This window comes from Atractosteus spatula, chromosome 1 (assembly GCF_055471065.1).
Source record: "Atractosteus spatula isolate fAtrSpa1 chromosome 1, fAtrSpa1.hap1, whole genome shotgun sequence".
Classification (NCBI taxonomy): domain Eukaryota; kingdom Metazoa; phylum Chordata; class Actinopteri; order Semionotiformes; family Lepisosteidae; genus Atractosteus; species Atractosteus spatula.
The window spans coordinates 73342273-73366877 of NC_142706.1; the positions used below are offsets into that span (position 1 = coordinate 73342273).

General features: G+C 58.6%; 17 non-coding genes across 17 annotated transcripts; 9 read left to right on the forward strand and 8 right to left on the reverse strand.

The window, feature by feature from the left end:
- Nucleotides 1-1431: 1431 nt before the first annotated feature.
- On the forward strand, nt 1432-1595 carry LOC148841886 (U1 spliceosomal RNA). Its single transcript, XR_016091564.1, has one exon. It is a non-coding gene; the product is annotated as a U1 spliceosomal RNA (small nuclear RNA).
- Nucleotides 1596-2319: 724 nt separating this feature from the next.
- LOC148841887 (5S ribosomal RNA) lies at nt 2320-2438 on the reverse strand. The gene has a single exon (XR_016093648.1). It is a non-coding gene; the product is annotated as a 5S ribosomal RNA (ribosomal RNA).
- Nucleotides 2439-4296: 1858 nt separating this feature from the next.
- On the forward strand, nt 4297-4460 carry LOC148841888 (U1 spliceosomal RNA). Its single transcript, XR_016091565.1, has one exon. It is a non-coding gene; the product is annotated as a U1 spliceosomal RNA (small nuclear RNA).
- A 721-nt stretch (nt 4461-5181) lies between these two features.
- LOC148841889 (5S ribosomal RNA) lies at nt 5182-5300 on the reverse strand. Its single transcript, XR_016093649.1, has one exon. It is a non-coding gene; the product is annotated as a 5S ribosomal RNA (ribosomal RNA).
- Nucleotides 5301-7158: 1858 nt separating this feature from the next.
- Nucleotides 7159-7322, forward strand: LOC148841890 (U1 spliceosomal RNA). The gene has a single exon (XR_016091671.1). It is a non-coding gene; the product is annotated as a U1 spliceosomal RNA (small nuclear RNA).
- A 723-nt stretch (nt 7323-8045) lies between these two features.
- On the reverse strand, nt 8046-8164 carry LOC148841891 (5S ribosomal RNA). Its single transcript, XR_016093650.1, has one exon. It is a non-coding gene; the product is annotated as a 5S ribosomal RNA (ribosomal RNA).
- Nucleotides 8165-10022: 1858 nt separating this feature from the next.
- Nucleotides 10023-10186, forward strand: LOC148841892 (U1 spliceosomal RNA). The gene has a single exon (XR_016091674.1). It is a non-coding gene; the product is annotated as a U1 spliceosomal RNA (small nuclear RNA).
- Nucleotides 10187-10910: 724 nt separating this feature from the next.
- On the reverse strand, nt 10911-11029 carry LOC148841893 (5S ribosomal RNA). The gene has a single exon (XR_016093652.1). It is a non-coding gene; the product is annotated as a 5S ribosomal RNA (ribosomal RNA).
- Nucleotides 11030-12880: 1851 nt separating this feature from the next.
- On the forward strand, nt 12881-13044 carry LOC148841894 (U1 spliceosomal RNA). The gene has a single exon (XR_016091566.1). It is a non-coding gene; the product is annotated as a U1 spliceosomal RNA (small nuclear RNA).
- A 724-nt stretch (nt 13045-13768) lies between these two features.
- On the reverse strand, nt 13769-13887 carry LOC148841895 (5S ribosomal RNA). The gene has a single exon (XR_016093653.1). It is a non-coding gene; the product is annotated as a 5S ribosomal RNA (ribosomal RNA).
- A 1858-nt stretch (nt 13888-15745) lies between these two features.
- Nucleotides 15746-15909, forward strand: LOC148841896 (U1 spliceosomal RNA). Its single transcript, XR_016091568.1, has one exon. It is a non-coding gene; the product is annotated as a U1 spliceosomal RNA (small nuclear RNA).
- Nucleotides 15910-16611: 702 nt separating this feature from the next.
- On the reverse strand, nt 16612-16730 carry LOC148841897 (5S ribosomal RNA). The gene has a single exon (XR_016093654.1). It is a non-coding gene; the product is annotated as a 5S ribosomal RNA (ribosomal RNA).
- Nucleotides 16731-18588: 1858 nt separating this feature from the next.
- LOC148841898 (U1 spliceosomal RNA) lies at nt 18589-18752 on the forward strand. Its single transcript, XR_016091569.1, has one exon. It is a non-coding gene; the product is annotated as a U1 spliceosomal RNA (small nuclear RNA).
- Nucleotides 18753-19454: 702 nt separating this feature from the next.
- LOC148841899 (5S ribosomal RNA) lies at nt 19455-19573 on the reverse strand. The gene has a single exon (XR_016093655.1). It is a non-coding gene; the product is annotated as a 5S ribosomal RNA (ribosomal RNA).
- A 1858-nt stretch (nt 19574-21431) lies between these two features.
- LOC148841900 (U1 spliceosomal RNA) lies at nt 21432-21595 on the forward strand. The gene has a single exon (XR_016091573.1). It is a non-coding gene; the product is annotated as a U1 spliceosomal RNA (small nuclear RNA).
- A 724-nt stretch (nt 21596-22319) lies between these two features.
- On the reverse strand, nt 22320-22438 carry LOC148841901 (5S ribosomal RNA). The gene has a single exon (XR_016093656.1). It is a non-coding gene; the product is annotated as a 5S ribosomal RNA (ribosomal RNA).
- A 1858-nt stretch (nt 22439-24296) lies between these two features.
- On the forward strand, nt 24297-24460 carry LOC148841902 (U1 spliceosomal RNA). The gene has a single exon (XR_016091622.1). It is a non-coding gene; the product is annotated as a U1 spliceosomal RNA (small nuclear RNA).
- The last annotated feature ends 145 nt before the right edge of the window (nt 24461-24605 follow it).

Consider the following 24605-nt stretch of genomic DNA (forward strand, 5'->3'; position numbering starts at 1 on the left):
GCGCCGGGACGCTGTGCTGCAGAGCCCCGAGAGGGAACCTGGAGCGCACACTTTGTGGGGGGCGGGGGGCGGGGGGCCGCGTTCGCGCCCTGCCCCGGTCTCTTGCGCGAGCACTAAATCTCACGGCGCCAGCCAGCGGCCAGGAGACAAGTACAATATCACGGGACAGGGGGCCTCATCATTGATTGTTACAGGTGAGACGGGGATTAGGAGGAGAGCCCGACTGATGGGTAACACCCCCGTGACTCTTTCTTGAGAGACGCCCTGGGATTTGGAATGGCCAAGGAGGGTCAGGACACCTCGGTTTTACGCCTCCCCCGAAGGACGGCGCCTGTTTGTGCAGCAGAGTGTCGCCATGAGGATGCTGGGGCATAAGAGAGCCACACAGCCCGCAGGGTGAGCGCTCCCTACTGGTCCCAGTCACCCCTCTCGCAGGAGCAGCAGCAGCAACCTGAGCTTTCCCGGGGGGAATCTCCCATCCGGGTGCCGGCCGGGCTCACACCTGCTGGGCTGCCGTGGGTGAGCCCAGTCGAGAGTCGCAGGGTGAGACCTAGTCACCGGGGATTACTCGGCTCTCAGCACTTGAAAAGACCGACGGAGGACTCGTTCCCGCCGGAGCTGAATGTGCCTGCGAGTGTCGTGTCGTCTTCTTCCCCCGCCCCGCTGTGCTTGCTGTATTGTCTTTGAAGCCGGCCCCCGAGACGAGGCGGGCTGTTCCTGTGCCCCAATTAACACTTTACAGGTGCCATTCCCCGGCATTGTGGCCATTGTCGGAGGTCACACGCGATAAGATGAGGTGGAGGAGAGCGGGGCGTGCCCAGCGCCAGACATTGAAGGAAGGGGGCTGTGCGAGGTGAGGTGAGGCGCGACACGCCGGAGCCCCGACGCTGCTAATGCGGAGCACTTGTTGAACTGGCATTGAAAGGACGTGTGCGCACGGAGCGAGCCTTCCCTGCGGCGGAGCGTGGAAACTTTCTCCCCCCGCTGCAGGAGCTGTGTGCGGTGCGGTGCAGCGGTGCCGAGGGAAAAGCACGGAAGGCAGCAGGCTCTGGAGAGCAGGTAAGAGACGGAGCCTTGGGGGCAGGCGAGCAGGCGCGTTTTTCGGAAATTGCTGAAGAGGCTCCGGTGTTTGTTCGGTGTGTGGCAGGCGCACGTCGCGAGCTTGCGTAGCGATCTGCCGGTCTGGTGATATGTAAATGAGGCCGAATTGCATCCCGGGACATGCTGCGATGGCGAAATGGCGACTGCAGATGTGTAGGAAACGGCGCGCTCGTTTTCTCGTTTTCCCCACACTTTTGAGTGTTGGTGTGGCGTGTGAGTGTGCGAAAGAGTGGGCCCAGCAGGAGGCGGTGGCGTGCAGGGCGAGGAGCTGGCCTAGGCTGCGAGTGCTGTGCTGTGGGTGCGGGCCGCTTGCAGGGGCCTGTACAACTCATACTTACCTGGCAGGGGAGATACCTTGATCAAGAAGGAGGTTCACCCAGGGCGAGGCTCGGCCATTGCACTCCGGCTGTGCTGACCCCTGCGAATTCCCCAAATGTGGGAATCTCGACTGCATAATTTCTGGTAGTGGGGGACTGCGTTCGCGCTCTCCCCTGGTGTGCTTGGTCCAATAACAGATGCGGCAGTGCAGGCGGCTTTGCTGTGTGCTGGGGAGCTGTGCTGGGCTTCCGCGCTCGGCAGCCCCCCCCCGTGAGCAGCACAACATGCTGGTGAAACCGCTTCATAGAGGGGGGTTATTAGAAAGATGCCCTGGGGTTATTCACGAGCACCGGCAGACGACATGGTACTCGTTTTAGTGCCCGTTACAGACATACGCTATGCTTTCTTGTTCTTAACTCGGTTTTTCCCTTTTTTTCTGCTCACTCTGAATCCATCCCTGCTCATTTTGTTGGAGAATCTGTGCTCAATGAATGAAATGGGTTATAAATGAATATATGTATATTTCTACGAAAAACGAGTTGTTTATTGACTGACCTTCAATTGCAGATTTAGAGGCAGCTTCGATATTCGTTTTACAAACGTGTTTTTTTCCTAATACGAATCACACGCATGCCATTAAAAGAGCCATCTTTAGAGATCAGGATATCGATCATTTTTCTTGAGCATCTGAAGGGATGTGAGGGAGCTTCTCTTTCTGAACTGGCATGCCTAGAAAGTGGACGACCGTCGCGATACCGTTTGCCAGTCAGCGTTGCCGAAGGAAACAAAAGTGGGAAGATTGAAATGTTTGGTATTTTCGGGAAATAAATGTCCATACTCGAGTTCTTCCTCCCAAAGCCTACGGCACCAACGGCGACCCCCGCTGGCCGAGAGAGCAAAAGCTTACAGCACCTGGTATTCCCAGGCGGTCTCCCATCCAAGTACTAACCAGGCCCGACCCTGCTTAGCTTCCGAGATCAGACGAGATCGGGCGTGTTCAGGGTGGTGTGGCCGTAAGCGCAAGCCGGGGCGCCGGACTCGCTACTTGAAGCTGTGTGGCGGGGGCGCCGTGCCCCCTGGGCGGGACTGAGGGATCGTTCATGTGCGATTCTTTGGAAAGGAGCCGCTTTCGAACTCAGTGCGTGCCTGGATGTTGGCGAATGTGCTCCCTTCAGTTGGCTTGCCCTGCTCTTGTCCCGCACTGGAGCAGGACAAACAAACTGCACGGAGGAGCACAAGGCAAGTGTTCACAAGACAGAAACCTCCAGTGCACAGCACTCTGAAAACATTTCTGGGCTGTCGCGTTTTATTTCGGCACATAAAGCGCACCGGCCCTACACGTCGGCCAGACGCGCGGCGCCTCCGCCCTCTTGTGGCCTTGCGGCGTCAGAGCAAGAGGCTCCTTCTCGCTGCCTTTCCGCTGTCCCGGCGGCCGGCGAGGAGGAAGCGCCGGGACGCTGTGCTGCAGAGCCCCGAGAGGGAACCTGGAGCGCACACTTTGTGGGGGGCGGGGGGCGGGGGGCCGCGTTCGCGCCCTGCCCCGGTCTCTTGCGCGAGCACTAAATCTCACGGCGCCAGCCAGCGGCCAGGAGACAAGTACAATATCACGGGACAGGGGGCCTCATCATTGATTGTTACAGGTGAGACGGGGATTAGGAGGAGAGCCCGACTGATGGGTAACACCCCCGTGACTCTTTCTTGAGAGACGCCCTGGGATTTGGAATGGCCAAGGAGGGTCAGGACACCTCGGTTTTACGCCTCCCCCGAAGGACGGCGCCTGTTTGTGCAGCAGAGTGTCGCCATGAGGATGCTGGGGCATAAGAGAGCCACACAGCCCGCAGGGTGAGCGCTCCCTACTGGTCCCAGTCACCCCTCTCGCAGGAGCAGCAGCAGCAACCTGAGCTTTCCCGGGGGGAATCTCCCATCCGGGTGCCGGCCGGGCTCACACCTGCTGGGCTGCCGTGGGTGAGCCCAGTCGAGAGTCGCAGGGTGAGACCTAGTCACCGGGGATTACTCGGCTCTCAGCACTTGAAAAGACCGACGGAGGACTCGTTCCCGCCGGAGCTGAATGTGCCTGCGAGTGTCGTGTCGTCTTCTTCCCCCGCCCCGCTGTGCTTGCTGTATTGTCTTTGAAGCCGGCCCCCGAGACGAGGCGGGCTGTTCCTGTGCCCCAATTAACACTTTACAGGTGCCATTCCCCGGCATTGTGGCCATTGTCGGAGGTCACACGCGATAAGATGAGGTGGAGGAGAGCGGGGCGTGCCCAGCGCCAGACATTGAAGGAAGGGGGCTGTGCGAGGTGAGGTGAGGCGCGACACGCCGGAGCCCCGACGCTGCTAATGCGGAGCACTTGTTGAACTGGCATTGAAAGGACGTGTGCGCACGGAGCGAGCCTTCCCTGCGGCGGAGCGTGGAAACTTTCTCCCCCCGCTGCAGGAGCTGTGTGCGGTGCGGTGCAGCGGTGCCGAGGGAAAAGCACGGAAGGCAGCAGGCTCTGGAGAGCAGGTAAGAGACGGAGCCTTGGGGGCAGGCGAGCAGGCGCGTTTTTCGGAAATTGCTGAAGAGGCTCCGGTGTTTGTTCGGTGTGTGGCAGGCGCACGTCGCGAGCTTGCGTAGCGATCTGCCGGTCTGGTGATATGTAAATGAGGCCGAATTGCATCCCGGGACATGCTGCGATGGCGAAATGGCGACTGCAGATGTGTAGGAAACGGCGCGCTCGTTTTCTCGTTTTCCCCACACTTTTGAGTGTTGGTGTGGCGTGTGAGTGTGCGAAAGAGTGGGCCCAGCAGGAGGCGGTGGCGTGCAGGGCGAGGAGCTGGCCTAGGCTGCGAGTGCTGTGCTGTGGGTGCGGGCCGCTTGCAGGGGCCTGTACAACTCATACTTACCTGGCAGGGGAGATACCTTGATCAAGAAGGAGGTTCACCCAGGGCGAGGCTCGGCCATTGCACTCCGGCTGTGCTGACCCCTGCGAATTCCCCAAATGTGGGAATCTCGACTGCATAATTTCTGGTAGTGGGGGACTGCGTTCGCGCTCTCCCCTGGTGTGCTTGGTCCAATAACAGATGCGGCAGTGCAGGCGGCTTTGCTGTGTGCTGGGGAGCTGTGCTGGGCTTCCGCGCTCGGCAGCCCCCCCCGTGAGCAGCACAACATGCTGGTGAAACCGCTTCATAGAGGGGGGTTATTAGAAAGATGCCCTGGGGTTATTCACGAGCACCGGCAGACGACATGGTACTCGTTTTAGTGCCCGTTACAGACATACGCTATGCTTTCTTGTTCTTAACTCGGTTTTTCCCTTTTTTTCTGCTCACTCTGAATCCATCCCTGCTCATTTTGTTGGAGAATCTGTGCTCAATGAATGAAATGGGTTATAAATGAATATATGTATATTTCTGCGAAAAACGAGTTGTTTATTGACTGACCTTCAATTGCAGATTTAGAGGCAGCTTCGATATTCGTTTTACAAACGTGTTTTTTTCCTAATACGAATCACACGCATGCCATTAAAAGAGCCATCTTTAGAGATCAGGATATCGATCATTTTTCTTGAGCATCTGAAGGGATGTGAGGGAGCTTCTCTTTCTGAACTGGCATGCCTAGAAAGTGGACGACCGTCGCGATACCGTTTGCCAGTCAGCGTTGCCGAAGGAAACAAAAGTGGGAAGATTGAAATGTTTGGTATTTTCGGGAAATAAATGTCCATACTCGAGTTCTTCCTCCCAAAGCCTACGGCACCAACGGCGACCCCCGCTGGCCGAGAGCAAAAGCTTACAGCACCTGGTATTCCCAGGCGGTCTCCCATCCAAGTACTAACCAGGCCCGACCCTGCTTAGCTTCCGAGATCAGACGAGATCGGGCGTGTTCAGGGTGGTGTGGCCGTAAGCGCAAGCCGGGGCGCCGGACTCGCTACTTGAAGCTGTGTGGCGGGGGCGCCGTGCCCCCTGGGCGGGACTGAGGGATCGTTCATGTGCGATTCTTTGGAAAGGAGCCGCTTTCGAACTCAGTGCGTGCCTGGATGTTGGCGAATGTGCTCCCTTCAGTTGGCTTGCCCTGCTCTTGTCCCGCACTGGAGCAGGACAAACAAACTGCACGGAGGAGCACAAGGCAAGTGTTCACAAGACAGAAACCTCCAGTGCACAGCACTCTGAAAACATTTCTGGGCTGTCGCGTTTTATTTCGGCACATAAAGCGCACCGGCCCTACACGTCGGCCAGACGCGCGGCGCCTCCGCCCTCTTGTGGCCTTGCGGCGTCAGAGCAAGAGGCTCCTTCTCGCTGCCTTTCCGCTGTCCCGGCGGCCGGCGAGGAGGAAGCGCCGGGACGCTGTGCTGCAGAGCCCCGAGAGGGAACCTGGAGCGCACACTTTGTGGGGGGCGGGGGGCGGGGGGCCGCGTTCGCGCCCTGCCCCGGTCTCTTGCGCGAGCACTAAATCTCACGGCGCCAGCCAGCGGCCAGGAGACAAGTACAATATCACGGGACAGGGGGCCTCATCATTGATTGTTACAGGTGAGACGGGGATTAGGAGGAGAGCCCGACTGATGGGTAACACCCCCGTGACTCTTTCTTGAGAGACGCCCTGGGATTTGGAATGGCCAAGGAGGGTCAGGACACCTCGGTTTTACGCCTCCCCCGAAGGACGGCGCCTGTTTGTGCAGCAGAGTGTCGCCATGAGGATGCTGGGGCATAAGAGAGCCACACAGCCCGCAGGGTGAGCGCTCCCTACTGGTCCCAGTCACCCCTCTCGCAGGAGCAGCAGCAGCAACCTGAGCTTTCCCGGGGGGAATCTCCCATCCGGGTGCCGGCCGGGCTCACACCTGCTGGGCTGCCGTGGGTGAGCCCAGTCGAGAGTCGCAGGGTGAGACCTAGTCACCGGGGATTACTCGGCTCTCAGCACTTGAAAAGACCGACGGAGGACTCGTTCCCGCCGGAGCTGAATGTGCCTGCGAGTGTCGTGTCGTCTTCTTCCCCCGCCCCGCTGTGCTTGCTGTATTGTCTTTGAAGCCGGCCCCCGAGACGAGGCGGGCTGTTCCTGTGCCCCAATTAACACTTTACAGGTGCCATTCCCCGGCATTGTGGCCATTGTCGGAGGTCACACGCGATAAGATGAGGTGGAGGAGAGCGGGGCGTGCCCAGCGCCAGACATTGAAGGAAGGGGGCTGTGCGAGGTGAGGTGAGGCGCGACACGCCGGAGCCCCGACGCTGCTAATGCGGAGCACTTGTTGAACTGGCATTGAAAGGACGTGTGCGCACGGAGCGAGCCTTCCCTGCGGCGGAGCGTGGAAACTTTCTCCCCCCGCTGCAGGAGCTGTGTGCGGTGCGGTGCAGCGGTGCCGAGGGAAAAGCACGGAAGGCAGCAGGCTCTGGAGAGCAGGTAAGAGACGGAGCCTTGGGGGCAGGCGAGCAGGCGCGTTTTTCGGAAATTGCTGAAGAGGCTCCGGTGTTTGTTCGGTGTGTGGCAGGCGCACGTCGCGAGCTTGCGTAGCGATCTGCCGGTCTGGTGATATGTAAATGAGGCCGAATTGCATCCCGGGACATGCTGCGATGGCGAAATGGCGACTGCAGATGTGTAGGAAACGGCGCGCTCGTTTTCTCGTTTTCCCCACACTTTTGAGTGTTGGTGTGGCGTGTGAGTGTGCGAAAGAGTGGGCCCAGCAGGAGGCGGTGGCGTGCAGGGCGAGGAGCTGGCCTAGGCTGCGAGTGCTGTGCTGTGGGTGCGGGCCGCTTGCAGGGGCCTGTACAACTCATACTTACCTGGCAGGGGAGATACCTTGATCAAGAAGGAGGTTCACCCAGGGCGAGGCTCGGCCATTGCACTCCGGCTGTGCTGACCCCTGCGAATTCCCCAAATGTGGGAATCTCGACTGCATAATTTCTGGTAGTGGGGGACTGAGTTCGCGCTCTCCCCTGGTGTGCTTGGTCCAATAACAGATGCGGCAGTGCAGGCGGCTTTGCTGTGTGCTGGGGAGCTGTGCTGGGCTTCCGCGCTCGGCAGCCCCCCCCGTGAGCAGCACAACATGCTGGTGAAACCGCTTCATAGAGGGGGGTTATTAGAAAGATGCCCTGGGGTTATTCACGAGCACCGGCAGACGACATGGTACTCGTTTTAGTGCCCGTTACAGACATACGCTATGCTTTCTTGTTCTTAACTCGGTTTTTCCCTTTTTTTCTGCTCACTCTGAATCCATCCCTGCTCATTTTGTTGGAGAATCTGTGCTCAATGAATGAAATGGGTTATAAATGAATATATGTATATTTCTACGAAAAACGAGTTGTTTATTGACTGACCTTCAATTGCAGATTTAGAGGCAGCTTCGATATTCGTTTTACAAACGTGTTTTTTTCCTAATACGAATCACACGCATGCCATTAAAAGAGCCATCTTTAGAGATCAGGATATCGATCATTTTTCTTGAGCATCTGAAGGGATGTGAGGGAGCTTCTCTTTCTGAACTGGCATGCCTAGAAAGTGGACGACCGTCGCGATACCGTTTGCCAGTCAGCGTTGCCGAAGGAAACAAAAGTGGGAAGATTGAAATGTTTGGTATTTTCGGGAAATAAATGTCCATACTCGAGTTCTTCCTCCCAAAGCCTACGGCACCAACGGCGACCCCCGCTGGCCGAGAGAGCAAAAGCTTACAGCACCTGGTATTCCCAGGCGGTCTCCCATCCAAGTACTAACCAGGCCCGACCCTGCTTAGCTTCCGAGATCAGACGAGATCGGGCGTGTTCAGGGTGGTGTGGCCGTAAGCGCAAGCCGGGGCGCCGGACTCGCTACTTGAAGCTGTGTGGCGGGGGCGCCGTGCCCCCTGGGCGGGACTGAGGGATCGTTCATGTGCGATTCTTTGGAAAGGAGCCGCTTTCGAACTCAGTGCGTGCCTGGATGTTGGCGAATGTGCTCCCTTCAGTTGGCTTGCCCTGCTCTTGTCCCGCACTGGAGCAGGACAAACAAACTGCACGGAGGAGCACAAGGCAAGTGTTCACAAGACAGAAACCTCCAGTGCACAGCACTCTGAAAACATTTCTGGGCTGTCGCGTTTTATTTCGGCACATAAAGCGCACCGGCCCTACACGTCGGCCAGACGCGCGGCGCCTCCGCCCTCTTGTGGCCTTGCGGCGTCAGAGCAAGAGGCTCCTTCTCGCTGCCTTTCCGCTGTCCCGGCGGCCGGCGAGGAGGAAGCGCCGGGACGCTGTGCTGCAGAGCCCCGAGAGGGAACCTGGAGCGCACACTTTGTGGGGGGCGGGGGGCGGGGGGCCGCGTTCGCGCCCTGCCCCGGTCTCTTGCGCGAGCACTAAATCTCACGGCGCCAGCCAGCGGCCAGGAGACAAGTACAATATCACGGGACAGGGGGCCTCATCATTGATTGTTACAGGTGAGACGGGGATTAGGAGGAGAGCCCGACTGATGGGTAACACCCCCGTGACTCTTTCTTGAGAGACGCCCTGGGATTTGGAATGGCCAAGGAGGGTCAGGACACCTCGGTTTTACGCCTCCCCCGAAGGACGGCGCCTGTTTGTGCAGCAGAGTGTCGCCATGAGGATGCTGGGGCATAAGAGAGCCACACAGCCCGCAGGGTGAGCGCTCCCTACTGGTCCCAGTCACCCCTCTCGCAGGAGCAGCAGCAGCAACCTGAGCTTTCCCGGGGGGAATCTCCCATCCGGGTGCCGGCCGGGCTCACACCTGCTGGGCTGCCGTGGGTGAGCCCAGTCGAGAGTCGCAGGGTGAGACCTAGTCACCGGGGATTACTCGGCTCTCAGCACTTGAAAAGACCGACGGAGGACTCGTTCCCGCCGGAGCTGAATGTGCCTGCGAGTGTCGTGTCGTCTTCTTCCCCCGCCCCGCTGTGCTTGCTGTATTGTCTTTGAAGCCGGCCCCCGAGACGAGGCGGGCTGTTCCTGTGCCCCAATTAACACTTTACAGGTGCCATTCCCCGGCATTGTGGCCATTGTCGGAGGTCACACGCGATAAGATGAGGTGGAGGAGAGCGGGGCGTGCCCAGCGCCAGACATTGAAGGAAGGGGGCTGTGCGAGGTGAGGTGAGGCGCGACACGCCGGAGCCCCGACGCTACTAATGCGGAGCACTTGTTGAACTGGCATTGAAAGGACGTGTGCGCACGGAGCGAGCCTTCCCTGCGGCGGAGCGTGGAAACTTTCTCCCCCCGCTGCAGGAGCTGTGTGCGGTGCGGTGCAGCGGTGCCGAGGGAAAAGCACGGAAGGCAGCAGGCTCTGGAGAGCAGGTAAGAGACGGAGCCTTGGGGGCAGGCGAGCAGGCGCGTTTTTCGGAAATTGCTGAAGAGGCTCCGGTGTTTGTTCGGTGTGTGGCAGGCGCACGTCGCGAGCTTGCGTAGCGATCTGCCGGTCTGGTGATATGTAAATGAGGCCGAATTGCATCCCGGGACATGCTGCGATGGCGAAATGGCGACTGCAGATGTGTAGGAAACGGCGCGCTCGTTTTCTCGTTTTCCCCACACTTTTGAGTGTTGGTGTGGCGTGTGAGTGTGCGAAAGAGTGGGCCCAGCAGGAGGCGGTGGCGTGCAGGGCGAGGAGCTGGCCTAGGCTGCGAGTGCTGTGCTGTGGGTGCGGGCCGCTTGCAGGGGCCTGTACAACTCATACTTACCTGGCAGGGGAGATACCTTGATCAAGAAGGAGGTTCACCCAGGGCGAGGCTCGGCCATTGCACTCCGGCTGTGCTGACCCCTGCGAATTCCCCAAATGTGGGAATCTGGACTGCATAATTTCTGGTAGTGGGGGACTGCGTTCGCGCTCTCCCCTGGTGTGCTTGGTCCAATAACAGATGCGGCAGTGCAGGCGGCTTTGCTGTGTGCTGGGGAGCTGTGCTGGGCTTCCGCGCTCGGCAGCCCCCCCCCGTGAGCAGCACAACATGCTGGTGAAACCGCTTCATAGAGGGGGGTTATTAGAAAGATGCCCTGGGGTTATTCACGAGCACCGGCAGACGACATGGTACTCGTTTTAGTGCCCGTTACAGACATACGCTATGCTTTCTTGTTCTTAACTCGGTTTTTCCCTTTTTTTCTGCTCACTCTGAATCCATCCCTGCTCATTTTGTTGGAGAATCTGTGCTCAATGAATGAAATGGGTTATAAATGAATATATGTATATTTCTACGAAAAACGAGTTGTTTATTGACTGACCTTCAATTGCAGATTTAGAGGCAGCTTCGATATTCGTTTTACAAACGTGTTTTTTTCCTAATACGAATCACACGCATGCCATTAAAAGAGCCATCTTTAGAGATCAGGATATCGATCATTTTTCTTGAGCATCTGAAGGGATGTGAGGGAGCTTCTCTTTCTGAACTGGCATGCCTAGAAAGTGGACGACCGTCGCGATACCGTTTGCCAGTCAGCGTTGCCGAAGGAAACAAAAGTGGGAAGATTGAAATGTTTGGTATTTTCGGGAAATAAATGTCCATACTCGAGTTCTTCCTCCCAAAGCCTACGGCACCAACGGCGACCCCCGCTGGCCGAGAGAGCAACAGCTTACAGCACCTGGTATTCCCAGGCGGTCTCCCATCCAAGTACTAACCAGGCCCGACCCTGCTTAGCTTCCGAGATCAGACGAGATCGGGCGTGTTCAGGGTGGTGTGGCCGTAAGCGCAAGCCGGGGCGCCGGACTCGCTACTTGAAGCTGTGTGGCGGGGGCGCCGTGCCCCCTGGGCGGGACTGAGGGATCGTTCATGTGCGATTCTTTGGAAAGGAGCCGCTTTCGAACTCAGTGCGTGCCTGGATGTTGGCGAATGTGCTCCCTTCAGTTGGCTTGCCCTGCTCTTGTCCCGCACTGGAGCAGGACAAACAAACTGCACGGAGGAGCACAAGGCAAGTGTTCACAAGACAGAAACCTCCAGTGCACAGCACTCTGAAAACATTTCTGGGCTGTCGCGTTTTATTTCGGCACATAAAGCGCACCGGCCCTACACGTCGGCCAGACGCGCGGCGCCTCCGCCCTCTTGTGGCCTTGCGGCGTCAGAGCAAGAGGCTCCTTCTCGCTGCCTTTCCGCTGTCCCGGCGGCCGGCGAGGAGGAAGCGCCGGGACGCTGTGCTGCAGAGCCCCGAGAGGGAACCTGGAGCGCACACTTTGTGGGGGGCGGGGGGCCGCGTTCGCGCCCTGCCCCGGTCTCTTGCGCGAGCACTAAATCTCACGGCGCCAGCCAGCGGCCAGGAGACAAGTACAATATCACGGGACAGGGGGCCTCATCATTGATTGTTACAGGTGAGACGGGGATTAGGAGGAGAGCCCGACTGATGGGTAACACCCCCGTGACTCTTTCTTGAGAGACGCCCTGGGATTTGGAATGGCCAAGGAGGGTCAGGACACCTCGGTTTTACGCCTCCCCCGAAGGACGGCGCCTGTTTGTGCAGCAGAGTGTCGCCATGAGGATGCTGGGGCATAAGAGAGCCACACAGCCCGCAGGGTGAGCGCTCCCTACTGGTCCCAGTCACCCCTCTCGCAGGAGCAGCAGCAGCAACCTGAGCTTTCCCGGGGGGAATCTCCCATCCGGGTGCCGGCCGGGCTCACACCTGCTGGGCTGCCGTGGGTGAGCCCAGTCGAGAGTCGCAGGGTGAGACCTAGTCACCGGGGATTACTCGGCTCTCAGCACTTGAAAAGACCGACGGAGGACTCGTTCCCGCCGGAGCTGAATGTGCCTGCGAGTGTCGTGTCGTCTTCTTCCCCCGCCCCGCTGTGCTTGCTGTATTGTCTTTGAAGCCGGCCCCCGAGACGAGGCGGGCTGTTCCTGTGCCCCAATTAACACTTTACAGGTGCCATTCCCCGGCATTGTGGCCATTGTCGGAGGTCACACGCGATAAGATGAGGTGGAGGAGAGCGGGGCGTGCCCAGCGCCAGACATTGAAGGAAGGGGGCTGTGCGAGGTGAGGTGAGGCGCGACACGCCGGAGCCCCGACGCTGCTAATGCGGAGCACTTGTTGAACTGGCATTGAAAGGACGTGTGCGCACGGAGCGAGCCTTCCCTGCGGCGGAGCGTGGAAACTTTCTCCCCCCGCTGCAGGAGCTGTGTGCGGTGCGGTGCAGCGGTGCCGAGGGAAAAGCACGGAAGGCAGCAGGCTCTGGAGAGCAGGTAAGAGACGGAGCCTTGGGGGCAGGCGAGCAGGCGCGTTTTTCGGAAATTGCTGAAGAGGCTCCGGTGTTTGTTCGGTGTGTGGCAGGCGCACGTCGCGAGCTTGCGTAGCGATCTGCCGGTCTGGTGATATGTAAATGAGGCCGAATTGCATCCCGGGACATGCTGCGATGGCGAAATGGCGACTGCAGATGTGTAGGAAACGGCGCGCTCGTTTTCTCGTTTTCCCCACACTTTTGAGTGTTGGTGTGGCGTGTGAGTGTGCGAAAGAGTGGGCCCAGCAGGAGGCGGTGGCGTGCAGGGCGAGGAGCTGGCCTAGGCTGCGAGTGCTGTGCTGTGGGTGCGGGCCGGTTGCAGGGGCCTGTACAACTCATACTTACCTGGCAGGGGAGATACCTTGATCAAGAAGGAGGTTCACCCAGGGCGAGGCTCGGCCATTGCACTCCGGCTGTGCTGACCCCTGCGAATTCCCCAAATGTGGGAATCTCGACTGCATAATTTCTGGTAGTGGGGGACTGCGTTCGCGCTCTCCCCTGGTGTGCTTGGTCCAATAACAGATGCGGCAGTGCAGGCGGCTTTGCTGTGTGCTGGGGAGCTGTGCTGGGCTTCCGCGCTCGGCAGCCCCCCCCCGTGAGCAGCACAACATGCTGGTGAAACCGCTTCATAGAGGGGGGTTATTAGAAAGATGCCCTGGGGTTATTCACGAGCACCGGCAGACGACATGGTACTCGTTTTAGTGCCCGTTACAGACATACGCTATGCTTTCTTGTTCTTAACTCGGTTTTTCCCTTTTTTTCTGCTCACTCTGAATCCATCCCTGCTCATTTTGTTGGAGAATCTGTGCTCAATGAATGAAATGGGTTATAAATGAATATATGTATATTTCTACGAAAAACGAGTTGTTTATTGACTGACCTTCAATTGCAGATTTAGAGGCAGCTTCGATATTCGTTTTACAAACGTGTTTTTTTCCTAATACGAATCACACGCATGCCATTAAAAGAGCCATCTTTAGAGATCAGGATATCGATCATTTTTCTTGAGCATCTGAAGGGATGTGAGGGAGCTTCTCTTTCTGAACTGGCATGCCTAGAAAGTGGACGACCGTCGCGATACCGTTTGCCAGTCAGCGTTGCCGAAGGAAACAAAAGTGGGAAGATTGAAATGTTTGGTATTTTCGGGAAATAAATGTCCATACTCGAGTTCTTCCTCCCAAAGCCTACGGCACCAACGGCGACCCCCGCTGGCCAAGAGAGCAACAGCTTACAGCACCTGGTATTCCCAGGCGGTCTCCCATCCAAGTACTAACCAGGCCCGACCCTGCTTAGCTTCCGAGATCAGACGAGATCGGGCGTGTTCAGGGTGGTGTGGCCGTAAGCGCAAGCCGGGGCGCCGGACTCGCTACTTGAAGCTGTGTGGCGGGGGCGCCGTGCCCCCTGGGCGGGACTGAGGGATCGTTCATGTGCGATTCTTTGGAAAGGAGCCGCTTTCGAACTCAGTGCGTGCCTGGATGTTGGCGAATGTGCTCCCTTCAGTTGGCTTGCCCTGCTCTTGTCCCGCACTGGAGCAGGACAAACAAACTGCACGGAGGAGCACAAGGCAAGTGTTCACAAGACAGAAACCTCCAGTGCACAGCACTCTGAAAACATTTCTGGGCTGTCGCGTTTTATTTCGGCACATAAAGCGCACCGGCCCTACACGTCGGCCAGACGCGCGGCGCCTCCGCCCTCTTGTGGCCTTGCGGCGTCAGAGCAAGAGGCTCCTTCTCGCTGCCTTTCCGCTGTCCCGGCGGCCGGCGAGGAGGAAGCGCCGGGACGCTGTGCTGCAGAGCCCCGAGAGGGAACCTGGAGCGCACACTTTGTGGGGGGCGGGGGGCGGGGGGCCGCGTTCGCGCCCTGCCCCGGTCTCTTGCGCGAGCACTAAATCTCACGGCGCCAGCCAGCGGCCAGGAGACAAGTACAATATCACGGGACAGGGGGCCTCATCATTGATTGTTACAGGTGAGACGGGGATTAGGAGGAGAGCCCGACTGATGGGTAACACCCCCGTGACTCTTTCTTGAGAGACGCCCTGGGATTTGGAATGGCCAAGGAGGGTCAGGACACCTCGGTTTTACGCCTCCCCCGAAGGACGGCGCCTGTTTGTGCAGCAGAGTGTCGCCATGAGGATGCTGGGGCATAAGAGAGCCACACAGCCCGCAGGGTGAGCGCTCCCTACTGGTCCCAGTCACCCCTCTCGCAGGAGCAGCAGCAGCAACCTGAGCTTTCCCGGGGGGAATCTCCCATCCGGGTGCCGGCCGGGCTCACACCTGCTGGGCTGCCGTGGGTGAGCCCAGTCGAGAGTCGCAGGGTGAGACCTAGTCACCGGGGATTACTCGGCTCTCAGCACTTGAAAAGACCGACGGAGGACTCGTTCCCGCCGGAGCTGAATGTGCCTGCGAGTGTCGTGTCGTCTTCTTCCCCCGCCCCGCTGTGCTTGCTGTATTGTCTTTGAAGCCGGCCCCCGAGACGAGGCGGGCTGTTCCTGTGCCCCAATTAACACTTTACAGGTGCCATTCCCCGGCATTGTGGCCATTGTCGGAGGTCACACGCGATAAGATGAGGTGGAGGAGAGCGGGGCGTGCCCAGCGCCAGACATTGAAGGAAGGGGGCTGTGCGAGGTGAGGTGAGGCGCGACACGCCGGAGCCCCGACGCTGCTAATGCGGAGCACTTGTTGAACTGGCATTGAAAGGACGTGTGCGCACGGAGCGAGCCTTCCCTGCGGCGGAGCGTGGAAACTTTCTCCCCCCGCTGCAGGAGCTGTGTGCGGTGCGGTGCAGCGGTGCCGAGGGAAAAGCACGGAAGGCAGCAGGCTCTGGAGAGCAGGTAAGAGACGGAGCCTTGGGGGCAGGCGAGCAGGCGCGTTTTTCGGAAATTGCTGAAGAGGCTCCGGTGTTTGTTCGGTGTGTGGCAGGCGCACGTCGCGAGCTTGCGTAGCGATCTGCCGGTCTGGTGATATGTAAATGAGGCCGAATTGCATCCCGGGACATGCTGCGATGGCGAAATGGCGACTGCAGATGTGTAGGAAACGGCGCGCTCGTTTTCTCGTTTTCCCCACACTTTTGAGTGTTGGTGTGGCGTGTGAGTGTGCGAAAGAGTGGGCCCAGCAGGAGGCGGTGGCGTGCAGGGCGAGGAGCTGGCCTAGGCTGCGAGTGCTGTGCTGTGGGTGCGGGCCGCTTGCAGGGGCCTGTACAACTCATACTTACCTGGCAGGGGAGATACCTTGATCAAGAAGGAGGTTCACCCAGGGCGAGGCTCGGCCATTGCACTCCGGCTGTGCTGACCCCTGCGAATTCCCCAAATGTGGGAATCTCGACTGCATAATTTCTGGTAGTGGGGGACTGCGTTCGCGCTCTCCCCTGGTGTGCTTGGTCCAATAACAGATGCGGCAGTGCAGGCGGCTTTGCTGTGTGCTGGGGAGCTGTGCTGGGCTTCCGCGCTCGGCAGCCCCCCCCCGTGAGCAGCACAACATGCTGGTGAAACCGCTTCATAGAGGGGGGTTATTCACGAGCACCGGCAGACGACATGGTACTCGTTTTAGTGCCCGTTACAGACATACGCTATGCTTTCTTGTTCTTAACTCGGTTTTTCCCTTTTTTTCTGCTCACTCTGAATCCATCCCTGCTCATTTTGTTGGAGAATCTGTGCTCAATGAATGAAATGGGTTATAAATGAATATATGTATATTTCTACGAAAAACGAGTTGTTTATTGACTGACCTTCAATTGCAGATTTAGAGGCAGCTTCGATATTCGTTTTACAAACGTGTTTTTTTCCTAATACGAATCACACGCATGCCATTAAAAGAGCCATCTTTGGAGATCAGGATATCGATCATTTTTCTTGAGCATCTGAAGGGATGTGAGGGAGCTTCTCTTTCTGAACTGGCATGCCTAGAAAGTGGACGACCGTCGCGATACCGTTTGCCAGTCAGCGTTGCCGAAGGAAACAAAAGTGGGAAGATTGAAATGTTTGGTATTTTCGGGAAATAAATGTCCATACTCGAGTTCTTCCTCCCAAAGCCTACGGCACCAACGGCGACCCCCGCTGGCCGAGAGAGCAAAAGCTTACAGCACCTGGTATTCCCAGGCGGTCTCCCATCCAAGTACTAACCAGGCCCGACCCTGCTTAGCTTCCGAGATCAGACGAGATCGGGCGTGTTCAGGGTGGTGTGGCCGTAAGCGCAAGCCGGGGCGCCGGACTCGCTACTTGAAGCTGTGTGGCGGGGGCGCCGTGCCCCCTGGGCGGGACTGAGGGATCGTTCATGTGCGATTCTTTGGAAAGGAGCCGCTTTCGAACTCAGTGCGTGCCTGGATGTTGGCGAATGTGCTCCCTTCAGTTGGCTTGCCCTGCTCTTGTCCCGCACTGGAGCAGGACAAACAAACTGCACGGAGGAGCACAAGGCAAGTGTTCACAAGACAGAAACCTCCAGTGCACAGCACTCTGAAAACATTTCTGGGCTGTCGCGTTTTATTTCGGCACATAAAGCGCACCGGCCCTACACGTCGGCCAGACGCGCGGCGCCTCCGCCCTCTTGTGGCCTTGCGGCGTCAGAGCAAGAGGCTCCTTCTCGCTGCCTTTCCGCTGTCCCGGCGGCCGGCGAGGAGGAAGCGCCGGGACGCTGTGCTGCAGAGCCCCGAGAGGGAACCTGGAGCGCACACTTTGTGGGGGGCGGGGGGCGGGGGGCCGCGTTCGCGCCCTGCCCCGGTCTCTTGCGCGAGCACTAAATCTCACGGCGCCAGCCAGCGGCCAGGAGACAAGTACAATATCACGGGACAGGGGGCCTCATCATTGATTGTTACAGGTGAGACGGGGATTAGGAGGAGAGCCCGACTGATGGGTAACACCCCCGTGACTCTTTCTTGAGAGACGCCCTGGGATTTGGAATGGCCAAGGAGGGTCAGGACACCTCGGTTTTACGCCTCCCCCGAAGGACGGCGCCTGTTTGTGCAGCAGAGTGTCGCCATGAGGATGCTGGGGCATAAGAGAGCCACACAGCCCGCAGGGTGAGCGCTCCCTACTGGTCCCAGTCACCCCTCTCGCAGGAGCAGCAGCAGCAACCTGAGCTTTCCCGGGGGGAATCTCCCATCCGGGTGCCGGCCGGGCTCACACCTGCTGGGCTGCCGTGGGTGAGCCCAGTCGAGAGTCGCAGGGTGAGACCTAGTCACCGGGGATTACTCGGCTCTCAGCACTTGAAAAGACCGACGGAGGACTCGTTCCCGCCGGAGCTGAATGTGCCTGCGAGTGTCGTGTCGTCTTCTTCCCCCGCCCCGCTGTGCTTGCTGTATTGTCTTTGAAGCCGGCCCCCGAGACGAGGCGGGCTGTTCCTGTGCCCCAATTAACACTTTACAGGTGCCATTCCCCGGCATTGTGGCCATTGTCGGAGGTCACACGCGATAAGATGAGGTGGAGGAGAGCGGGGCGTGCCCAGCGCCAGACATTGAAGGAAGGGGGCTGTGCGAGGTGAGGTGAGGCGCGACACGCCGGAGCCCCGACGCTGCTAATGCGGAGCACTTGTTGAACTGGCATTGAAAGGACGTGTGCGCACGGAGCGAGCCTTCCCTGCGGCGGAGCGTGGAAACTTTCTCCCCCCGCTGCAGGAGCTGTGTGCGGTGCGGTGCAGCGGTGCCGAGGGAAAAGCACGGAAGGCAGCAGGCTCTGGAGAGCAGGTAAGAGACGGAGCCTTGGGGGCAGGCGAGCAGGCGCGTTTTTCGGAAATTGCTGAAGAGGCTCCGGTGTTTGTTCGGTGTGTGGCAGGCGCACGTCGCGAGCTTGCGTAGCGATCTGCCGGTCTGGTGATATGTAAATGAGGCCGAATTGCATCCCGGGACATGCTGCGATGGCGAAATGGCGACTGCAGATGTGTAGGAAACGGCGCGCTCGTTTTCTCGTTTTCCCCACACTTTTGAGTGTTGGTGTGGCGTGTGAGTGTGCGAAAGAGTGGGCCCAGCAGGAGGCGGTGGCGTGCAGGGCGAGGAGCTGGCCTAGGCTGCGAGTGCTGTGCTGTGGGTGCGGGCCGCTTGCAGGGGCCTGTACAACTCATACTTACCTGGCAGGGGAGATACCTTGATCAAGAAGGAGGTTCACCCAGGGCGAGGCTCGGCCATTGCACTCCGGCTGTGCTGACCCCTGCGAATTCCCCAAATGTGGGAATCTCGACTGCATAATTTCTGGTAGTGGGGGACTGCGTTCGCGCTCTCCCCTGGTGTGCTTGGTCCAATAACAGATGCGGCAGTGCAGGCGGCTTTGCTGTGTGCTGGGGAGCTGTGCTGGGCTTCCGCGCTCGGCAGCCCCCCCCCGTGAGCAGCACAACATGCTGGTGAAACCGCTTCATAGAGGGGGGTTATTCACGAGCACCGGCAGACGACATGGTACTCGTTTTAGTGCCCGTTACAGACATACGCTATGCTTTCTTGTTCTTAACTCGGTTTTTCCCTTTTTTTCTGCTCACTCTGAATCCATCCCTGCTCATTTTGTTGGAGAATCTGTGCTCAATGAATGAAATGGGTTATAAATGAATATATGTATATTTCTACGAAAAACGAGTTGTTTATTGACTGACCTTCAATTGCAGATTTAGAGGCAGCTTCGATATTCGTTTTACAAACGTGTTTTTTTCCTAATACGAATCACACGCATGCCATTAAAAGAGCCATCTTTAGAGATCAGGATATCGATCATTTTTCTTGAGCATCTGAAGGGATGTGAGGGAGCTTCTCTTTCTGAACTGGCATGCCTAGAAAGTGGACGACCGTCGCGATACCGTTTGCCAGTCAGCGTTGCCGAAGGAAACAAAAGTGGGAAGATTGAAATGTTTGGTATTTTCGGGAAATAAATGTCCATACTCGAGTTCTTCCTCCCAAAGCCTACGGCACCAACGGCGACCCCCGCTGGCCGAGAGAGCAAAAGCTTACAGCACCTGGTATTCCCAGGCGGTCTCCCATCCAAGTACTAACCAGGCCCGACCCTGCTTAGCTTCCGAGATCAGACGAGATCGGGCGTGTTCAGGGTGGTGTGGCCGTAAGCGCAAGCCGGGGCGCCGGACTCGCTACTTGAAGCTGTGTGGCGGGGGCGCCGTGCCCCCTGGGCGGGACTGAGGGATCGTTCATGTGCGATTCTTTGGAAAGGAGCCGCTTTCGAACTCAGTGCGTGCCTGGATGTTGGCGAATGTGCTCCCTTCAGTTGGCTTGCCCTGCTCTTGTCCCGCACTGGAGCAGGACAAACAAACTGCACGGAGGAGCACAAGGCAAGTGTTCACAAGACAGAAACCTCCAGTGCACAGCACTCTGAAAACATTTCTGGGCTGTCGCGTTTTATTTCGGCACATAAAGCGCACCGGCCCTACACGTCGGCCAGACGCGCGGCGCCTCCGCCCTCTTGTGGCCTTGCGGCGTCAGAGCAAGAGGCTCCTTCTCGCTGCCTTTCCGCTGTCCCGGCGGCCGGCGAGGAGGAAGCGCCGGGACGCTGTGCTGCAGAGCCCCGAGAGGGAACCTGGAGCGCACACTTTGTGGGGGGCGGGGGGCGGGGGGCCGCGTTCGCGCCCTGCCCCGGTCTCTTGCGCGAGCACTAAATCTCACGGCGCCAGCCAGCGGCCAGGAGACAAGTACAATATCACGGGACAGGGGGCCTCATCATTGATTGTTACAGGTGAGACGGGGATTAGGAGGAGAGCCCGACTGATGGGTAACACCCCCGTGACTCTTTCTTGAGAGACGCCCTGGGATTTGGAATGGCCAAGGAGGGTCAGGACACCTCGGTTTTACGCCTCCCCCGAAGGACGGCGCCTGTTTGTGCAGCAGAGTGTCGCCATGAGGATGCTGGGGCATAAGAGAGCCACACAGCCCGCAGGGTGAGCGCTCCCTACTGGTCCCAGTCACCCCTCTCGCAGGAGCAGCAGCAGCAACCTGAGCTTTCCCGGGGGGAATCTCCCATCCGGGTGCCGGCCGGGCTCACACCTGCTGGGCTGCCGTGGTTGAGCCCAGTCGAGAGTCGCAGGGTGAGACCTAGTCACCGGGGATTACTCGGCTCTCAGCACTTGAAAAGACCGACGGAGGACTCGTTCCCGCCGGAGCTGAATGTGCCTGCGAGTGTCGTGTCGTCTTCTTCCCCCGCCCCGCTGTGCTTGCTGTATTGTCTTTGAAGCCGGCCCCCGAGACGAGGCGGGCTGTTCCTGTGCCCCAATTAACACTTTACAGGTGCCATTCCCCGGCATTGTGGCCATTGTCGGAGGTCACACGCGATAAGATGAGGTGGAGGAGAGCGGGGCGTGCCCAGCGCCAGACATTGAAGGAAGGGGGCTGTGCGAGGTGAGGTGAGGCGCGACACGCCGGAGCCCCGACGCTGCTAATGCGGAGCACTTGTTGAACTGGCATTGAAAGGACGTGTGCGCACGGAGCGAGCCTTCCCTGCGGCGGAGCGTGGAAACTTTCTCCCCCCGCTGCAGGAGCTGTGTGCGGTGCGGTGCAGCGGTGCCGAGGGAAAAGCACGGAAGGCAGCAGGCTCTGGAGAGCAGGTAAGAGACGGAGCCTTGGGGGCAGGCGAGCAGGCGCGTTTTTCGGAAATTGCTGAAGAGGCTCCGGTGTTTGTTCGGTGTGTGGCAGGCGCACGTCGCGAGCTTGCGTAGCGATCTGCCGGTCTGGTGATATGTAAATGAGGCCGAATTGCATCCCGGGACATGCTGCGATGGCGAAATGGCGACTGCAGATGTGTAGGAAACGGCGCGCTCGTTTTCTCGTTTTCCCCACACTTTTGAGTGTTGGTGTGGCGTGTGAGTGTGCGAAAGAGTGGGCCCAGCAGGAGGCGGTGGCGTGCAGGGCGAGGAGCTGGCCTAGGCTGCGAGTGCTGTGCTGTGGGTGCGGGCCGCTTGCAGGGGCCTGTACAACTCATACTTACCTGGCAGGGGAGATACCTTGATCAAGAAGGAGGTTCACCCAGGGCGAGGCTCGGCCATTGCACTCCGGCTGTGCTGACCCCTGCGAATTCCCCAAATGTGGGAATCTCGACTGCATAATTTCTGGTAGTGGGGGACTGCGTTCGCGCTCTCCCCTGGTGTGCTTGGTCCAATAACAGATGCGGCAGTGCAGGCGGCTTTGCTGTGTGCTGGGGAGCTGTGCTGGGCTTCCGCGCTCGGCAGCCCCCCCCCGTGAGCAGCACAACATGCTGGTGAAACCGCTTCATAGAGGGGGGTTATTAGAAAGATGCCCTGGGGTTATTCACGAGCACCGGCAGACGACATGGTACTCGTTTTAGTGCCCGTTACAGACATACGCTATGCTTTCTTGTTCTTAACTCGGTTTTTCCCTTTTTTTCTGCTCACTCTGAATCCATCCCTGCTCATTTTGTTGGAGAATCTGTGCTCAATGAATGAAATGGGTTATAAATGAATATATGTATATTTCTACGAAAAACGAGTTGTTTATTGACTGACCTTCAATTGCAGATTTAGAGGCAGCTTCGATATTCGTTTTACAAACGTGTTTTTTTCCTAATACGAATCACACGCATGCCATTAAAAGAGCCATCTTTAGAGATCAGGATATCGATCATTTTTCTTGAGCATCTGAAGGGATGTGAGGGAGCTTCTCTTTCTGAACTGGCATGCCTAGAAAGTGGACGACCGTCGCGATACCGTTTGCCAGTCAGCGTTGCCGAAGGAAACAAAAGTGGGAAGATTGAAATGTTTGGTATTTTCGGGAAATAAATGTCCATACTCGAGTTCTTCCTCCCAAAGCCTACGGCACCAACGGCGACCCCCGCTGGCCGAGAGAGCAAAAGCTTACAGCACCTGGTATTCCCAGGCGGTCTCCCATCCAAGTACTAACCAGGCCCGACCCTGCTTAGCTTCCGAGATCAGACGAGATCGGGCGTGTTCAGGGTGGTGTGGCCGTAAGCGCAAGCCGGGGCGCCGGACTCGCTACTTGAAGCTGTGTGGCGGGGGCGCCGTGCCCCCTGGGCGGGACTGAGGGATCGTTCATGTGCGATTCTTTGGAAAGGAGCCGCTTTCGAACTCAGTGCGTGCCTGGATGTTGGCGAATGTGCTCCCTTCAGTTGGCTTGCCCTGCTCTTGTCCCGCACTGGAGCAGGACAAACAAACTGCACGGAGGAGCACAAGGCAAGTGTTCACAAGACAGAAACCTCCAGTGCACAGCACTCTGAAAACATTTCTGGGCTGTCGCGTTTTATTTCGGCACATAAAGCGCACCGGCCCTACACGTCGGCCAGACGCGCGGCGCCTCCGCCCTCTTGTGGCCTTGCGGCGTCAGAGCAAGAGGCTCCTTCTCGCTGCCTTTCCGCTGTCCCGGCGGCCGGCGAGGAGGAAGCGCCGGGACGCTGTGCTGCAGAGCCCCGAGAGGGAACCTGGAGCGCACACTTTGTGGGGGGCGGGGGGCGGGGGGCCGCGTTCGCGCCCTGCCCCGGTCTCTTGCGCGAGCACTAAATCTCACGGCGCCAGCCAGCGGCCAGGAGACAAGTACAATATCACGGGACAGGGGGCCTCATCATTGATTGTTACAGGTGAGACGGGGATTAGGAGGAGAGCCCGACTGATGGGTAACACCCCCGTGACTCTTTCTTGAGAGACGCCCTGGGATTTGGAATGGCCAAGGAGGGTCAGGACACCTCGGTTTTACGCCTCCCCCGAAGGACGGCGCCTGTTTGTGCAGCAGAGTGTCGCCATGAGGATGCTGGGGCATAAGAGAGCCACACAGCCCGCAGGGTGAGCGCTCCCTACTGGTCCCAGTCACCCCTCTCGCAGGAGCAGCAGCAGCAACCTGAGCTTTCCCGGGGGGAATCTCCCATCCGGGTGCCGGCCGGGCTCACACCTGCTGGGCTGCCGTGGGTGAGCCCAGTCGAGAGTCGCAGGGTGAGACCTAGTCACCGGGGATTACTCGGCTCTCAGCACTTGAAAAGACCGACGGAGGACTCGTTCCCGCCGGAGCTGAATGTGCCTGCGAGTGTCGTGTCGTCTTCTTCCCCCGCCCCGCTGTGCTTGCTGTATTGTCTTTGAAGCCGGCCCCCGAGACGAGGCGGGCTGTTCCTGTGCCCCAATTAACACTTTACAGGTGCCATTCCCCGGCATTGTGGCCATTGTCGGAGGTCACACGCGATAAGATGAGGTGGAGGAGAGCGGGGCGTGCCCAGCGCCAGACATTGAAGGAAGGGGGCTGTGCGAGGTGAGGTGAGGCGCGACACGCCGGAGCCCCGACGCTGCTAATGCGGAGCACTTGTTGAACTGGCATTGAAAGGACGTGTGCGCACGGAGCGAGCCTTCCCTGCGGCGGAGCGTGGAAACTTTCTCCCCCCGCTGCAGGAGCTGTGTGCGGTGCGGTGCAGCGGTGCCGAGGGAAAAGCACGGAAGGCAGCAGGCTCTGGAGAGCAGGTAAGAGACGGAGCCTTGGGGGCAGGCGAGCAGGCGCGTTTTTCGGAAATTGCTGAAGAGGCTCCGGTGTTTGTTCGGTGTGTGGCAGGCGCACGTCGCGAGCTTGCGTAGCGATCTGCCGGTCTGGTGATATGTAAATGAGGCCGAATTGCATCCCGGGACATGCTGCGATGGCGAAATGGCGACTGCAGATGTGTAGGAAACGGCGCGCTCGTTTTCTCGTTTTCCCCACACTTTTGAGTGTTGGTGTGGCGTGTGAGTGTGCGAAAGAGTGGGCCCAGCAGGAGGCGGTGGCGTGCAGGGCGAGGAGCTGGCCTAGGCTGCGAGTGCTGTGCTGTGGGTGCGGGCCGCTTGCAGGGGCCTGTACAACTCATACTTACCTGGCAGGGGAGATACCTTGATCAAGAAGGAGGTTCACCCAGGGCGAGGCTCGGCCATTGCACTCCGGCTGTGCTGACCCCTGCGAATTCCCCAAATGTGGGAATCTTGACTGCATAATTTCTGGTAGTGGGGGACTGCGTTCGCGCTCTCCCCTGGTGTGCTTGGTCCAATAACAGATGCGGCAGTGCAGGCGGCTTTGCTGTGTGCTGGGGAGCTGTGCTGGGCTTCCGCGCTCGGCAGCCCCCCCCCGTGAGCAGCACAACATGCTGGTGAAACCGCTTCATAGAGGGGGGTTATTAG